Source organism: Lepidochelys olivacea (assembly GCF_965140295.1).
Source record: "Lepidochelys olivacea isolate rLepOli2 genome assembly, chromosome: 7".
NCBI classification, from domain to species: Eukaryota; Metazoa; Chordata; order Testudines; family Cheloniidae; genus Lepidochelys; species Lepidochelys olivacea.
This window is the reverse complement of record NC_140417.1, coordinates 124635043-124651678: the sequence shown is the minus strand read 5'-3', so window position 1 is coordinate 124651678 and position 16636 is coordinate 124635043. Positions and strand designations below refer to the sequence as shown.

Sequence of the window (16636 nt, the reverse complement as noted above, 5' to 3'; positions counted from 1 at the left end):
TTATGCTGAAAGGTGGCAGATTCGAACCGATAAAAGGAAATACTTCTTCACACAACACATGCTTAACCTGTGGAACTCACCGCCACAGTATGTCTTTGAGGTCAAGAACTTATTCAGATTTGATGTGGGGTTGACCGTTGATGTGGAAATGTCCAGTTGATAGTTGATGCTATGAAAGTTTTAGAGGAGACGCAAACCCTCGTGCTTTAGGATTTAAGCCAGGGGTGGGCAAACTTTTTGGCCCAAGGGCCACATCGGGGTTGCGCAACTGTACAGAGGGCCAGGTAGGGAAGGCTGTGCTCCCCAAACAGCCTGGCCCCCGCCCCCTATCCACCACCTCCCACTTCCCGCCCCCTGACTGACCTTTTCAGAACTCCTGACCCGTCCAGCCCCCCCTGCTCCTTGTCCCCTGAACTGGGACCCCCTGTCCCCTATCCAACCCCCTCCACACCCCCGACCCCTGACAGCTCCCCTGGACTCCCTCCCCCATCCACCCATCCTCTGCTCCTCGTCCCCTGACCGCCCCCTCCCAGGACCCCCTGCCCCTAACTGCCCCCCAGGATCCCACCCCCTTATCCACCCCCCCGCTCCCTGTCCCCTGACTGCTCCCCCACCCCCTGACAGGCCCCCCAAGACTCCCACTCCCAACCCTCCCTGTTCCCCTGACCGCCCCCCCAGAACCTCCACCCCATCCAACCGCTCCCTGACTGCCCCCCGGGACCCCCCCGCTCCCTTACCTAACCCCCCTCCTCCCTGCCCCCTTACCATGCTGCTCAGAGCAGCAGGAGCTCGCAGCCACGCCACCCGGCCAGAGCCAGCCACGCTCCCCATGCTGCCCAGTAGGAGCAGCGGGCCAGAGCACTGCCCACGTGGCGATGTAGCTGTGGGAGAGGGGGAACAGTGGGGGAGGGGCAGGGGGCTAGCCTCCTCGGCCAGGAGCTGAGGGGCCGGGCAGGATGGTCCCGTGGGCTGTAGTTTGCCCACCTCTGATTTAAACCATCTCTAATGAAGAGGCGTTGGGAGGGATGAGACCTTCACAGTGTGCAAATTATCCCCCATCTGCCGATTCTGGGGGTTCCTGCACCTTTCTCTAAGAATCTGGTGCTGGTCACCATTACCAGAAACAGGATACTGGACTAGATGGACCCTGGGTCTGATCCAGGCCAGCAATTCCTAAGTTTGGACCAAGAAGGAGGATACGCTGGGGCATGCAGCCTCTGAAGGTTGCAATTTTGTTTTAAAGAGGAAGAATTTGTAGCACTTCTTGAGTTCCTTTCAGTGTTTTTCCCAGGAATTGAAATTAGGGGTGTGTGTTCAAATTTACAAGTGGGGGGGGGGTGTCAGGGCCGATGAGGGGTGAGACCCCGAGGGTGAAGCTGGGCTGTATGGCACCATAGTAAAAACTGAAAAACTGAAAAATATTTCATGACCATTTTATTAGATTTTAAAATCATCACACAAATTAAAGTTGACTACTCAAGCCTTCTATGAAGCATGACATCTACATCCTTCTTGGTTTCTTGTTATAATTTTGCACAACTCTGTTAATGAGCTTCTTGAACGCAATGTGTTCATCTTTGGTGGCTTCTCCTGTGTCCAGTACTTCCATTCCTTCAACGGATATGCTCATTAGTTCATTCCCATGATCAGGCAGAAGGCCTCTTCTCTCCGAACACAGCATTCTATTCCATGATGAAAAAGAACGCTCGACTGTAGCTGTTGTGACTGGGAGTAGCAAGAAATGAATTCCTACTTCTTTCAGCCCAGGAAACATAGCACAAAGATCGGGTCGAGCCTCTCGTGATGATAAAAAAGAAGTTGAAGTCAAATCTCCATTCATTCGTCATATGATATTCCACTGTGTGTTCTAATTCTCTGTTCTGTCCTGAGCACATGGCAGCCCCAGGGCTGGTACTGCCGCACTCCACTCAGCTGTCGGTGTTTTATAGGACAGGGATCTGTAAAAGCTACATAGAGGCTGAGTAGAATCTAGAAGTTGCTGTTGTCGATTTTTAAGAATCAAGTCTGTGTACTTTTTCGGTTGTCTTAACAAACACTTCTTGTCCTCTTCACTTAACGATTCTGTATAAATACCTTCATTAGTCAACTTCTGGACTGAAGTCTTTGCTTCTTCCAGTACTTTTTCAATGGATAGCTCTCTGGTTGATCCAAGTGTAGCTTCTATTGCTGGACAAAGATCTACTTCGGTTGTAGCAGATGCCGATGACATTGTTTAATGACTGAAGTGGTTTCAACAGTAGACTTACAAGAGAGAGAATGGTGATAGTCTTCTGTAAATTTAGTAGCAGAAGTAATCCACCAGCCTCACTATTTAGATCCATCCCATCTTGGTAGATACTTTCCAAAGCCAGTAATAATGGCTGGAGTAATTTTAAGACAACAGCTAAGGATCGCTCATGAGAAAGCCAGAGGGTTTTCCCAGGTTAGACTAATTTGAACTTCAGTCCCAGTGTATCTTCTATATTGTCCAAGATATTCAGTCTTTTTGGACTCTTGCTGAAAAAAGAATATAATGAAGACATTAAATTTATAGCTTTTTAAATGTCTTTTGAAGAGTCCGCAGCTCGTACTAGCACTAGTTGGAGTAGGTGGCCTCTGCAGTGTGTATAGGAGAGACTAGGGTTACGCTTTTCTCTGAGCAAAGCTTGTGCTCCACCCTGTCTTCCAGAGAAGTTTGCAGCTCCATCAAATGCACAAGCAGCCATCTCTTTGGGGGCCCACTGACGAGCATTTAACTCTTCTAAGATGTGGGTTGTCACAGCTGCAGCCAATCTGTCCTCTATAACTTGAACATCTAGAAATGCATCTACTGGCCTACTGCTGACATCAAGATAACGTACACAATGACTTAATATTTGATGCCCATTTGCACTGGTGCATTCATCAGCCATGTAAGCAAATTTTTGAACGTGGTCAGAGAGGTCTTCACTTTTTCTACTGTTGAGCCTTTCACTGTTGCAGCGCATGCGTCTAGCCAGGCAGCTGAGTTTCTTGCAGAAAGGCAGTGAGCATTTGCTGGTCTTGTTCGGAACCAGTGTTCAGCTTCAGGATGAACACGTGTCAATGCACTTAACATTGGCCTCCAGTTTGCCGGCGTGTGGCATCTCTTGCCTAAACAGCAAGTAGGATGCCACGGCCATGTTTGTTCGCATGTGTTGTGTCTCCAGCATTCTTACCAGCCTCATGAACACTCACCGGTGTTGTCCTTGGTCAGTGGGGACTCAGAGTTCAGAGGTGCTTTCGCCTGAGTTCACCTCCCAGGTGGGGGGCAAGAAGGCGCCTTGCTCGTTCCTCCAGCTGCTCACGGTTCGCTCTGGCCTCTGTTGTTCGTTGTGCCCCCGTTCACTCCACCGCTCTGTCCCCCATGGCCCTGCGCCGTCACCTTCGGCTGCCACCTCCACTGTGACCTCAGCCAGTGGGTCTCTTGAGGTTCCACCGGCTGTCAGTGATTTCAGCCGAGCTCTCAGTGGGGAACCTCGCGGCGAGTGCAGGCTGGGCCGTCTCTGCCACAGAAACACGGTCCCCCAGCCGGTCTGAGCCCTGAGACCTGATTCTCAGTGATTTCAGCTGTAGTGGTCACTGAGCAGAACAAAAGACTCGCTATGGAGCCTACTCAGCTCTGTCCTTAAACAGTGGAGAGGGGCCTGTCAAACAGTACTTGGGACTCGGGCAGACCATCAAGGCTAAGTACGGTTCTACTGCCCTTTACTCCTACAATAAGAATAACAACATTTCTTTAAAAAAAGAAAAGGAGTACTTGTGGCACCTTAGAGACTAACAAATTTATTTGCGCATAAGCTTTCGTGAGCTACAGCTCACTTCATCGGATGCGTACCGTGGAAACTGCAGCAGACTTTATATATACACAGAGAATATGAACCAATACCTCCTCCCACCCCACTGTCCTGCTGGTAATAGCTTATCTAAAGTGATCATCAGGTGGGCCATTTCCAGCACAAATCCAGGTTTTCTCACCCTCCACCCCCCCACACAAATTCACTCTCCTGCTGGTGATAGCCCATCCAAAGTGACAACTCTTTACACAATGTGCATGACAATCAAGTTGGGCTATTTCCTGCACAAATCCAGGTTTTCTCACATCCCCCCCACCCCCATACACACACAAACTCACTCTCCTGCTGGTAATAGCTCATCCAAACTGACCACTCTTCAAGTTTAAATCCAAGTTAAACCAGAACATCTGGGGGGCGGGGGGGTAGGAAAAAACAAGAGGAAACAGGCTACCTTGCATAATGACTTAGCCACTCCCAGTCTCTATTTAAGCCTAAATTAATAGTATCCAATTTGCAAATGAATTCCAATTCAGCAGTTTCTCACTGGAGTGTGGATTTGAAGTTTTTTTGTTTTAAGATAGCGACCTTCATGTCTGTGATTGCGTGACCAGAGAGATTGAAGTGTTCTCCGACTGGTTTATGAATGTTATAATTCTTGACATCTGATTTGTGTCCATTTATTCTTTTACGTAGAGACTGTCCAGTTTGACCAATGTACATGGCAGAGGGGCATCCATCCCACCACCAACCTCAGCCTGGTCCAGTCCACACAAGAGATCCACTTCCTGGACACTACAGTGCTAATAAACAATGGTCACATAAACACCACCCTATACCGGAAACCTACTGACCGCTATTCCTACCTGCATGCCTCCAGCTTTCACCCTGACCACACCACACGATCCATCGTCTACAGCCAAGCTCTGCGATACAACTGCATTTGCTCCAACCCCTCAGACAGAGCCAAACACCTACAAGATCTCTGTCAAGATTTCTTACAACTACAATACCCACCTGCAGAAGTAAAGAAACAGATTGATAGAGCCAGAAGAGTTCCCAGAAGTTACCTACTACAGGACAGGCCTAACAAAGAAAATAACAGAACGCCACTAGCCGTCACCTTCAGCCCCCAACTAAAACCCCTCCAACGCATTATTAAGGATCTACAACCTATCCTAAAGGATGACCCAACACTCTCACAAATCTTGGGAGACAGGCCAGTCCTTGCCTACAGACAGCCCCGCAACCTGAAGCAAATACTCACCAACAACCACATACCACACAACAGAACCACTAACCCAGGAACTTATCCTTGCAACAAAGCCCGTTGCCAATTGTGCCCACATATCTATTCAGGGGACACCATCACAGGGCCTAATCACATCAGCCACACTATCAGAGGCTCGTATACCTGCACATCCACCAATGTGATATATGCCATCATGTGCCAGCAACGCCCCTCTGCCATGTACATTGGTCAAACTGGACAGTCTCTACGTAAAAGAATAAATGGACACAAATCAGATGTCAAGAATTATAACATTCATAAACCAGTCGGAGAACACTTCAATCTCTCTGGTCACGCAATCACAGACATGAAGGTCGCTATCTTAAAACAAAAAAACTTCAAATCCAGACTCCAGCGAGAAACTGCTGAATTGGAATTCATTTGCAAATTGGATACTATTAATTTAGGCTTAAATAGAGACTGGGAGTGGCTAAGTCATTATGCAAGGTAGCCTGTTTCCTCTTGTTTTTTCCTACCCCCCCCCCCCAGATGTTCTGGTTTAACTTGGATTTAAACTTGAAGAGTGGTCAGTTTGGATGAGCTATTACCAGCAGGAGAGTGAGTCTGTGTGTGTATGGGGGTGGGGGGGATGTGAGAAAACCTGGATTTGTGCAAGAAATAGCCCAACTTGATTGTCATGCACATTGTGTAAAGAGTTGTCACTTTGGATGGGCTATCACCAGCAGGAGAGTGAATTTGTGTGGGGGGGTGGAGGGTGAGAAAACCTGGATTTGTGCTGGAAATGGCCCACCTGATGATCACTTTAGAGAAGCTATTACCAGCAGGACAGTGGGGTGGGAGGAGGTATTGTTTCATACTCTCTGTGTATATATAAAGTCTGCTGCAGTTTCCACGATATGCATCTGATGAAGTGAGCTGTAGCTCACGAAAGCTCATGCTCTAATAAATTGGTTAGTCTCTAAGGTGCCACAAGTACTCCTTTTCTTTTTGCGAATACAGACTAACACGGCTGTTACTCTGAAACCTAACATTTCTTTACCCCCCCCAACCCCCGCCCCCCCATTCAAGTGATTTGTAACCCAGCCCCAGCCAAAATCTATCACTTGGGCAACACAGCTCTATTTGCTGGATACCTGGGTAGATGAGGTGTGAATGTAAATACAGTCTGGTCCTGAAGCCTTTCCCCCCAGCCCCCAGCTCATCACTGGCTGTCAGGGAGAGCTCGTTTAGACTTTGCTTACAAATCATCATTTGAAATTATTAGGTTGGCCCACATCACCGAAATGAATGCACTGACATTGTCACAAACAGCTGTAGAAGGAAGCTAGTCTATGTTCCTACTTTTCAAATCTATGATACCTTTTCAGATACACGTATTTTATCATACACTGTGTATGCTTTTAAAGTGTGTATTAATGTTTCAATTTCAATTCACATTTCCAAACAATCACTAAACTGGCAACACTGTGTGTAACTAGTTCACAAAACTGGGGGGAGTGGGGTTGGGGAAATTCAGGGGGAGTAAACACCCCCATGGGGGGGTGTAGGGAAATCCCAGGTTCCTTTTCTGACACCCCTGGCTTGCAAAATTTGGGATGGTCACGAAATGGCTGCGTTGCTTTGGCATGTACTCTCCTGCCCCCAGGAGTTCTCAGGGAAAGAGGAGACTGGCCTGGCATTTCAACACAACCCACCCTGTGTCATTCAAGGAATGAATCAGCTGTGATCTCAGAGGAGGGAAGGGTGCTGGCGGGCCGCCAGTCTGCTAGGAGGGAGGGAGAGAGTTCCTGTAAACCTGCTATTGAGTGGGAAGAAGGAATTCTGGAGTTTCATCCTCTGAGCAGTGAAGGAAGTGGTGGTGACCCAGACCTTTCTGACCTCACCTTCGGCCTCTGGGCCAAAACTGTCCCCAGCAGGGCTTCTTTCTCCCATTGCCTTCAGGTTTCTGCCTCAGGCTGTTGATTTTTTGTTAACGATTGTTAGTGCCCAGTATAGCTTATGGGGGTGGGGAGAGAGACGGGGGATGGGATGCTCTCTTATTACTGCATCATTAACTCCTGTGAACTGCATGGCTGGTTGCTACACACTAGCCTGGCTGCAGGGCAGGGACGGCTGCCTGTGTGAAGGTTTGTGGATCAGTGCTGAGTCTTGCACCGTGTTGCAGTAGACGCGCTGACAGACTGTGCACTGGCTTGAGAAATGACAGAAATTCTGACTATACCCCTGATCCTGCTACAGGGTCTGCATTGAGTCAGGAGTCCTGGGCTTCAGAGTAGCAGCCGTGTTAGTCTCTATCCGCAAAAAGAACAGGAGGACTTGTGGCACCTTAGAGACTAACCAATTTATTTGAGCATGAGTGAAAAATACAGTGGGGAGATTTATATACACAGAGAGCATGAAACAATGGGTGTTCACCAGACACACTGTAACCAGAGTGATCACTTAAGGTGAGCTATTACCAGCAGGAGAGTAGTAGGGGTGGGGGAAACCTTCTGTAGTGATAATCAAGGTGAGCCATTTCCAGCAGTTGACAAGAACGTCTGAGGAACAGTCGGGGTAGGGGGGGAATAAACCTGGGGAAATAGTTTTACTTTGTGTAATGACCCATCTACTCCCAGTCTCTATTCAAGCCTAAGTTAATTGTATCCAGTTTGCAAATTAATTCCAATTTATCAGTCTCTCATTGGAGTGTGTTTCTGAAGTTTTTTGTTGACGAATTGCAACTTTTAGGTCTGTAATCAAGTGAGCAAAGAGATTGAAGTGTTCTCTGACTGGTTTTTGAATGTTATAATTCTTGACATCTGATTTGTGTCCATTTATTCTTTTACGTAGAGACTGTCCAGTTTGGCCAATGTACATGGCAGAGGGGCATTGCTGGCACATGATGGCATAGATCACATTGGTAGATGCGCAGGTGAACGAGCCTCTGATAGTGTGGCTGATGTGATTAGGCCCTACGATGGTGTCCCCTAAATAGATATGTGGACACAGTTTGCAAAGGGCTTTGTTGCAAGGATGGGTTCCTGGGTTAGCGGTTCTGTTGTGTGGTGTGTGGTTGCTGGTGAGTATTTGTTTCAGGTTGGGGGGCTGTCTGTAAGCGAGGACTGGCCTATCTCCCAAGATCTGTGAGAGCGATGGGTCGTCCTTCAGGATAGGTTGTAGATCTTTGATGATGCGTTGGAGAGGTTTTAGTTGGGGGCTGAAGTGGCATTCTGTTATTTTCTTTGTTGGGCCTGTCCTGTAGTAGGTGACTTCTGGGTACTCTTCTGGCTCTGTCAATCTGTTTCTTCACTTCAGCAGGTGGGTATTGTAGTTGTAAGAATGCTTGATAGAGATCTTGTAGGTGTTTGTCTCTGTCTGAGGGGTTGGAGCAAATGCGGTTCTATCAAAGAGCTTGGCTGTAGACAATGGATCGTGTGGTGTGGTCTGGAGGCATGTAGGTAGGAATAGCAGTCAGTAGGTTTCTGGTATAGGGTGGTGTTTATGTGACCATCGCTTATTAGCACCATAGTGTCCAGGAAGTGGATCTCTTGTGTGGACTGGTCCAGGCTGAGGTTGATGGTGGGATGGAAATTGTTGAAATCATGGTGGAATTCCTCAAGGGCTTCTTTTCCATGGGTCCAGATGATGAAGATATCATCAATGTAGCGCAAGTAGAGTAAGGACATTAAGGGATGAGAGCTGAGGAAGCGTTGTTTTAAGTCAGCCATAAAAATGTTGGCATATTGTGGGGCCATGCGGGAACCCATAGCAGTGCCGCTGATCTGAAGGTATACATTGTCTCCAAATGTGGAGTAGTTATGGGTGAGGACAAAGTCACAAAGTTCAGCCACCAGGTTAGCTGTGACATTATTGGGGATAGTGTTCTTGATGGCTTGTAGTCCATCTTTGTGTGGAATGTTGGTGTAGAGGGCTTCTACATCCATAGTGGCCAGGATGGTGTTATCAGGAAGACCACCGATGGATTGTAGTTTCCTCAGGAAGTCAGTGGTGTCTCGAAGGTAGCTGGGAGTGCTGGTAGCGTAGGGCCTGAGGAGGGAGTCTACATAGCCAGACAATCCTGCTGTCAGGGTGCCAATGCCTGAGATGATGGGGCGCCCAGGATTTCCAGGTTTATGGATCTTGGGTAGCAGATAGAATATCCCAGGTCGGGGTTCCAGGGGTGTGTCTGTGCAGATTTGTTCTTGTGCTTTTTCAGGGAGTTTCTTGAGGAAATGCTGTAGTTTCTTTTGGTAACCCTCAGTGGGATCAGAGGGTAATGGCTTGTAGAAAATGGTGTTGGAGAGCTGCTGAGCAGCCTCTTGTTCATATTCCTACCTTTTCATGATGACAACAGCACCTCCTTTGTCAGCCTTTTTGATTATGAGGTCAGAGTTGTTTCTGAGGCTGTGGATGGCATTGCGTTCCGCACGGCTGAGGTTATGGGGCAAGGGATGCTGCTTTTCCATGATTTCAGCCCGTGCATGTCGGCGGAAGCACTCTATGTAGAAGTCCAGTCTGCTGTTTCGACTGGGAGTGGATGGGTCATTACACAAAGTAAAACTATTTCCCCAGGTTTATTCCCCGCCACCCCGACTGTTCCTCAGATGTTCTTGTCAACTGCTGGAAATGGCTCACCTTGATTATCACTACAAAAGGTTCCCTCCACCCCTACTCTCCTGCTGGTAACAGCTCCCCTTAAGTGATCACTCTGGTTACAGTGTGTCTGGTAACACCCATTGTTTCATGTTCTCTGTGTATATAAATCTCCCCACTGTATTTTCCACTGAATGCATCCGATGAAGTGAGCTGTAGCTCACGAAAGCTTCTGCTCAAATAAATTTGTTAGTCTCTAAGGTGCCACAAGTCCTCCTGTTCTTTTTGAATCCTGGGCTCTGTCTCTTGGAGGGGAGTGGGGTTTAGTGGTTAGAGCAGGGGGCTGGGAGCCAGGACTCCTGGGTTTTCTCCCCGGCTCGGGGAGGGGAGGGGAGTCTAATGGTTAGAGCAGGGGGCTGGGAGCCAGGACTCCTGGGTTTTCTCCCCGGGTCAGGGAGGGGAGGGGAGTCTAATGGTTAGAGCAGGGGGCTGGGAGCCAGGACTCCTGGGTTCTCTCCCTGGCTCTGGGAGGGGAGGGGAGGGGAGTCTAATGGTTAGAGCAGGGGGCTGGGAGCCAGGACTCCTGGGTTTTCTCCCCGGCTCGGGGAGGGGAGGGGAGTCTAATGGTTAGAGCAGGGGGCTGGGAGCCAGGAGTCCTGGGTTTTCTCCCCGGGTCAGGGAGGGGAGGGGAGTCTAATGGTTAGAGCAGGGGGCTGGGAGCCAGGACTCCTGGGTTTTCTCCCTGGCTCGGGGAGGGGAGGGGAGTCTAATGGTTAGAGCAGGGGGCTGGGAGCCAGGACTCCTGGGTTTTCTCCCCGGCTCGGGGAGGGGAGTCTAATGGTTAGAGCAGGGGGCTGGGAGCCAGGAGTCCTGGGTTTTCTCCCCGGCTCGGGGAGGGGAGTCTAATGGTTAGACCAGGGGGCTGGGAGCCAGGACTCCTGGGTTCTCTCCCCGGCTCGGGGAGGGGAGGGGAGTCTAATGGTTAGAGCAGGGGGCTGGGAGCCAGGAGTCCTGGGTTTTCTCCCCGGCTCGGGGAGGGGAGTCTAATGGTTAGAGCAGGGGGCTGGGCGCCAGGACTCCTGGGTTCTCTCCCCGGCTCGGGGAGGGGAGGGGAGTCTAATGGTTAGAGCAGGGGGCTGGGAGCCAGGAGTCCTGGGTTCTCTCCCTGGCTCGGGGAGGGGAGGGGAGTCTAATGGTTAGAGCAGGGGGCTGGGAGCCAGGACTCCTGGGTTTTCTCCCCGGCTCGGGGAGGGGAGGGGAGTCTAATGGTTAGAGCAGGGGGCTGGGCGCCAGGACTCCTGGGTTCTCTCCCCGGCTCGGGGAGGGGAGGGGAGTCTAATGGTTAGAGCAGGGGGCTGGGAGCCAGGACTCCTGGGTTTTCTCCCCGGCTCGGGGAGGGGAGGGGAGTCTAATGGTTAGAGCAGGGGGCTGGGAGCCAGGACTCCTGGGTTCTCTCCCCGGCTCGGGGAGGGGAGGGGAGTCTAATGGTTAGAGCAGGGGGCTGGGAGCCAGGACTCCTGGGTTTTCTCCCCGGCTCGGGGAGGGGAGGGGAGTCTAATGGTTAGAGCAGGGGGCTGGGAGCCAGGACTCCTGGGTTCTCTCCCCGGCTCGGGGAGGGGAGGGGAGTCTAATGGTTAGAGCAGGGGGCTGGGAGCCAGGACTCCTGGGTTCTCTCCCCGGCTCGGGGAGGGGAGGGGAGTCTAATGGTTAGAGCAGGGGGCTGGGAGCCAGGACTCCTGGGTTTTCTCCCCGGCTCGGGGAGGGGAGGGGAGTCTAATGGTTAGAGCAGGGGGCTGGGAGCCAGGACTCCTGGGTTCTCTCCCCGGCTCGGGGAGGGGAGGGGAGTCTAATGGTTAGAGCAGGGGGCTGGGAGCCAGGAGTCCGTGCTCGCCCGGCCTGACAGCAGCAGGGGCGGCCCCTGGGGTATCTAGGACGGCCCCCGAGCAGCTGTTGCAATGGTGCGGGGCAGCCAACCCCCGCCCCAAGAAGGACGAGCGCTAGGACCTGGCGGGACGCGGGAGGAGGCGGGACTGACGGGCTCCGCAGAGCGCACGCGCAGTGGGGTGGTGAGGCAGGTCGCGCCTGCGCGTGGCGGGCTGTGAGCCGCTCGCCCTCAGGTAAGTGCAGGGGGGTCCAGGCGTCTCCTCGGCCCCTCGGCCCCGCCCCCGCCCGCTCGACCCCCGTCGCCATGGCGCCGCGGGGGCCCCGCCCCCCAGGGCCGCCCTGAGCCGGGGCCCTGCAGCTCGGGGGGAGGCGGTGTCTGCTACTGGGGGGCCCCGCGGGGGGGGTGTCTTGGGGGAGGGGTCTGGGGGCTCTGCCCCGTCTGGGGGGGGTGCCTTGGGGGGAGGGGTCTGGGGGCTCTGCCCCGTCTGGGGGGGGGTGTCTTGGGGGAGGGGTCTGGGGGCTCTGCCCCGTCTGGGGGGGGTGTCTTGGGGGAGGGGTCTGGGGGCTCTGCCACGTCGGTGGAAGGGGGGGTTGGCCGGGAGGGGTCTGGGGGCTCTGCCCCGTCTGGGGGGGGTCGGCCGGGAGGGGTCTGGGGGCTCTGCCCCGTCTGGGGGGGGGTGTCTTGGGGGAGGGGTCTGGGGGCTCTGCCCCGTCGGTGGGGGGGGATTGGCCGGGAGGGGTCTGGGGGCTCTGCCCCGTCGGTGGGGGGGGATTGGCCGGGAGGGGTCTGGGGCTCTGCCCCGTCGGTGGGGGGGGATTGGCCGGGAGGGGTCTGGGGCTCTGCCCCGTCGGTGGGGGGGGATTGGCCGGGAGGGGTCTGGGGGCTCTGCCCCGTCTGGGGGGGGGTGTCTTGGGGGAGGGGTCTGAGGGCTCTGCCCCGTCGGTGGGGGGGGTTGGCCGGGAGGGGTCTGGGGGCTCTGCCCCGTCTGGGGGGGGGTGTCTTGGGGGAGGGGTCTCGGGGCTCTGCCCCGTCTGGGGGGGGGTGTCTTGGGGGAGGGGTCTGGGGGCTCTGCCCCGTCGGTGGGGGGGGATTGGCCGGGAGGGGTCTGGGGGCTCTGCCCCGTCGGTTGGGGACTCTTGTCATGCACAGTTGGGGGAGGCTCCTGGATACAACTCTCATCCCTCTGGGTCTGCGCCCGTCACAGGCTGTGGGTACCCAGCACGGCCTGAGCCGGAGCGACCCGCCCTCACTGCGGCGATTACGCTGTGCGCTGGACATGCCAGGACGCAGAGCTCCATTCCCGGGAGCTCCATCACAGTAGGGTCCCCGCGGGTGTATTCTCCCCTGGGACTGCATGAGTGTGAGGGTTCACCCCATGTGGGTCCCGGGAGTGTACCGTCCTGTTGGGTTGCTGCCGGAGGCCAGGGTTCACCCCAGTTGGATTCCTGCGGGTGGACCACTGCCGTTGGCAGATGTTGTTATTTGAGGATATTAAGTGACAAATCTGAGGAACTGTCCCAGATTGAGGTGTCATTAGAGGAGCTTTTGGAACAAATTGATAAACTAAACAGTAATACGTCCCCAGGACCAGACGGGATTCACCCAAGAGTTCTGAAGGAACTGAGATGTGAAACTGCAGAACTACTAACTGTAGCCTGTAACCGATCATTTAAATCAGCTTCTGTACCAGATGACTGGAGGAGAGCTAATGTGATGCCAATCTTTAAAAAGGGCTCCAGAGGAGACCCCGGCAATTACAGGCCAGTAAGCCTGACTTCAGTACCGGGCAAACTGGCTGAAACTGTAGTAAAGAACAAAATTGTCAGACACATAGATTAACATAATTTGTTGGGGACAAGTCAACATGGTTTTTGTAAAGGGAACTCATGCCCCCCTCCACCCCGGCCCGGAGCCCCTTGCTCCCTGCCCCGCCCACTGGGCCCTGGTGTTTTTATAGCATGTTGAGGGAGGCCTCAGCAAGAAAAAGGTGGAGAACCCTGCCCCAGGGTCTGTGCTGGGCCCAGTCCTATTCAGCATATTCATAAATGACCTGGAAACTGGAGTAAACAGTGAGATGGCAAAATCTGCAGATGGTACAAAACTACTCAAGGTAGTTAAGTCCCAGGCAGACTGCGAAGAGCTACAAAGGGATCTCACAAACCTGGGTGCCTGGGCCACAAAATGGCAGATGAAATTCAGTGTTGATAAATGCAAAGTAATGCACATTGGAAAACATCATCCCAACTCTACATATAAAATGATGAGTCTAAATTAGCTGTTACCACTCAAGAAAGATTTTGGAGTCATTGTGGGTAGTTCTCTGAAAACATCCACTCAGTGTGCAGCAGCCATCAAAAAAGCAAACAGAATGTTGGCATCATTAAGAAAGGGACAGATAATAAGACAGAAAATATCATATTGCCTCTATATAAATCCACGGTACGCTCACACCTTGAATAGTGTGTGCAGATGTGGTGCCCCATCTCAAAAAAGATATACTGGAATTGGAGAAGGTTCAGAAAAGGGCAACAAAAATGATTAGGGATATGGAACGGCTTCCGTATGAGGAGAGATTTATGAGACTGGGGCTTTTCAGCTTGGAAAAGAGATGACTCGGGGGATATAATAAAGGTCTATAAAATCATGACTGATGTGGAGAAAGTAAATAAGGAGGTGTTATTTACTCCTCATAATACAAGAACTGGGGTCACCAAATGAAATTAATAGGCATCAGGTTTAAAACAAACAAAAGGAAGTATTTCTTCACATAATGTACAGTCAACCTGTGGAACTCTTTGCCAGAGGATGTTGTGAAGACCAAGACTATAACAGGGTTCAAAAAAGAACTAGATAAATTGATGGAGAATAGGTCCATCAATGACTATTAGCCAAGATGGGCAGGGCTGGTGTCCCTAGCCTCTGTTTGCCAGAAGCTGGGAATGAGTGACGGGATGGATCACTTGATGATTCCCTGTTCCGTTCATTCTCTCTGGGGTACCTGGCATTGACCACAGTTGGAAGACAGGATAGTGGGCTAGATGGACCTTTGGTCTGATCCAGTATGGCTATTCTTATATCTGTCATTCACCTGATAGGTGTACGGACAGAAACTTAAAGTATGATAGATAGATTCCCCCCAAGTTACATGGAGCTTGTAAAACAATTGATTTTTCCTATGCAGTATTGTATAGCAAATGTCCCATGGATGGAAGTGTTTTAATATGAGCGCTGTAATTCAGCAGTATTTGTAATACTGTATTTGGAAAAAAGTGACGTGTCCCAGACATGTGCTGGTGTTGCTGGTGGAGGGAGCTGTGCCAGAGCGTCTCAGTGGCTTCTTCTAATGTGGCCCTGGCTGGTTCCTTAAAACTCGGTTAGCATAAAATATTAGTTTTACAGTATGTAGTCTCAGAGTAACAGCTGTGTTAGTCTGTATTCGAAAAAAGAAAAGGAGGACTTGTGGCACCTTAGAGACTAACCAATTTATTTGAGCATAAGCTTTCGTGAGCTACAGCTCACTTCATCGGATGCATACTGTGGAAAATACAGAAGATGTTTTTATACACACAGACCATGAAAAAATGGGTGTTTATCACTACAAAAGGTTTTCTCTCCCCCCACCCCACTCTCCTGCTGGTAATAGCTGATCTAAAGTGATCACTCTCCTTACAATGTGTATCATAATCAAAGTGGGCCGTTTCCAGCACAAATCCAGGTTCCCCACCCCCACCCCCCCAGTCTGTTTTCCTCTAATCGCTGGTTGCTCCTTTCTTGGATTATTCACAAGATCACTACTGTGAATAGTGTGTTGGCTGTATTGCCATAGTGCCTATGGCAGTCAGGGATCAGGGCCCCTTTATGCTAGATGTTGTAAAGATAGAACACAAAGATGGTCCCTTTCCCAATGTCTTTACAAGAAGGCAAGAGACAATGGTGTGAATACAACAAACAAAGGGGGGAGGGAAGGAGCACACAGTAAGAAGATTAAGATCAGGGTGATCGGCAGTAGTCACAGCACACCAGCTGTTTAGGGTGTTGTAGGCATCATGGCAGAGGACAGTTTTAAGGAGGGATTTGAAAGAGGACAAAGAAACGGGTTTATAGATGTTAATGGATGCTCCTTCCATACAGAAAGGGCAGCGTGGGAGAAAGAGCAAAAGGTACTCATGGGAAATTTGACAAATAGACAATCAAGACTGACTTCATTGCCCGATCAGGGGGTGGGAGTTGTCCTCTTGATAGCCTGTGAGTGGTAGCAGCTTGGGCTGGGATAGCCTGTGTGGGTCCTGAAAAGTAAAGACCACTACTTCGTGCTTGATGCACTGGAGAAGGGGGAGCCAGTGAAGGGATGCGAAGAGTGGGACAATGTGGCTGTGGTGATGATCTTTGCAGCAGCATTTTGAATGCATGTAGGTGGGCCTGGGTGACATTTGTCAAGTCCAGAGAGGAGGAGGAGGGGGCTGCAGCGGTTGATGTGCGGGACAATGAGGGCCTTGCTGAGCATTTGATCTGTTCTAACACAGAGGAAGGGCTGGATCTTACAGCAGTTGTGCAGGAAGAAATGGCTTAAATTTCTGTGTCTAGTAGGAATATTTTTCTTTAAACGGTGCTTCCTGTAGTGGGGTGTGATGGGAGGAAGTATAGCTGCGTCTACACTAGTTGATTTGTTTTTCAGCAATGGTGTGAACTCCAGGTTCGGCCAGACGGGCATTTTACCACAGCTTTGAGGGCGTTAGAGGATATATTGGTGGTAATGCATGCATCCAGTCTACACCAGCTTTTATGCTGCTGCTGCTGAAAAATGGATAGGAAATTTTCTAGTGTAGACAAGGCCTATATCTGAGACACCAGCTCAGACGTTTTCTTGTCAACGAGTCAAACTATAAAGGTGATTTGCTTTTTGTGTAGAATATGGCATGGGAACATCTGGGCAACTCCTGCTGGAAGTACAGTCTCGGCTGTCATATAAGCCCCAGCTTTGAGGGGTCCTCTTTTTAGTGTTATTGTTGGCATTGCGGGCATTTTATAGGTGTGTAGGAAGACAAGATCCTGTTCTGAGCAGTTTTAATTCCAATAGACAAAGTACAAATAAAGGTTATAAGTGGAGTTAGC

General features: G+C 51.2%; 1 protein-coding gene across 2 annotated transcripts in view; it reads left to right on the top strand.

The window, feature by feature from the left end:
* The first annotated feature begins 11691 nt into the window (after nt 1-11691).
* Nucleotides 11692-16636, top strand: part of ARMH3 (armadillo like helical domain containing 3) — a 184780-nt gene continuing 179835 nt past the window's right edge. The window contains exon 1 of one of the 2 annotated variants that reach the window (XM_084633976.1): nt 11692-11756. The gene's annotated coding sequence lies outside the window, so the exon portion shown is untranslated. The remainder of the gene's footprint in view (nt 11757-16636) is intronic. The other variant, XM_084633977.1, reaches the window with a different exon arrangement.